Source organism: Arachis ipaensis, chromosome B5 (genome assembly GCF_059453495.1).
Source record: "Arachis ipaensis isolate K30076 ecotype BB chromosome B5, ASM5945349v1, whole genome shotgun sequence".
Taxonomy (NCBI): domain Eukaryota; kingdom Viridiplantae; phylum Streptophyta; class Magnoliopsida; order Fabales; family Fabaceae; genus Arachis; species Arachis ipaensis.
Window position 1 is genome coordinate 20766652 of NC_142440.1, and position 947 is coordinate 20767598.

At 40.4% G+C, this 947-nt stretch overlaps 1 non-coding gene across 1 annotated transcript; it reads right to left on the reverse strand.

Annotated features, from left to right (window-relative positions):
- Positions 1-550: 550 nt before the first annotated feature.
- Positions 551-658, reverse strand: LOC148563555 (small nucleolar RNA R71). Its single transcript, XR_015884473.1, has one exon. It is a non-coding gene; the product is annotated as a small nucleolar RNA R71 (small nucleolar RNA).
- Between the last annotated feature and the right edge of the window lie 289 nt (positions 659-947).

Here is a 947-nt window from a genome sequence, read left to right on the forward strand (position 1 = left end):
TCTCTTTTATATGAGCAGAAACAAAGATAAAGGCATACTTGTTCAAGCTGATCCTGAACCTGAAAGGACCTTGAAGAGAAAGCTAAGAGAAGCTAAAGAACAATTCTCTTTAGAGGGCCTAACAGAGCTTTTCAAGGAAGAAGAAACCATGGCAGCCGAAAACAACAATGCCAACAATGCAAGGAAGGTGCTTGGTGACTTTACTGCACCTACTCCCGATTTCTATGGGAGAAGCATCTCAATCCCTGCCATTGGAGCAAACAACTTTGAGCTTAAGCCTCAATTAGTTTCTCTAATGCAACAGAATTGCAAGTTTCATAGACTTCCATTGGAAGATCCTCATCAGTTCTTAGCTGAATTCTTGCAAATCTGTGACACTGTCAAAACCAATGGGGTTGACCCTGAAGTCTACAGACTTATGCTTTTTCCTTTTGCTGTAAGAGACAGAGCTAGGACATGGTTGGATTCACAACCTAAAGAAAGCCTAAACTCTTGGGAAAAGCTAGTTAACGCCTTCTTGGCAAAGTTCTTTCCACCTCAAAAATTGAGCAAGCTTAGAGTGGAAGTCCAAACCTTCAGACAGAAGGAAGGAGAATCCCTCTATGAAGCTTGGGAAAGATATAAGCAATTAATCAGAAGATGCCCTTCTGACATGCTTTCAGAATGGAGCATCATAGGTATTTTCTATGATGGTCTATCTGAACTATCCAAGATGTTATTGGATAGCTCTGCTGGAGGATCTCTTCATCTGAAGAAGACGCCTGCAGAAGCTCAGGAACTCATTGAAATGGTTGCAAATAACCAATTCATGTACACTTCTGAAAGGAATCATGTGAATAATGGGATAGCTCAGAAGAAAGGAGTTCTTGAGATTGATACTCTGAATGCCATATTGGCTCAGAATAAAATATTGACCCAACAAGTCAATATGATTTCTCAGAGTCTGT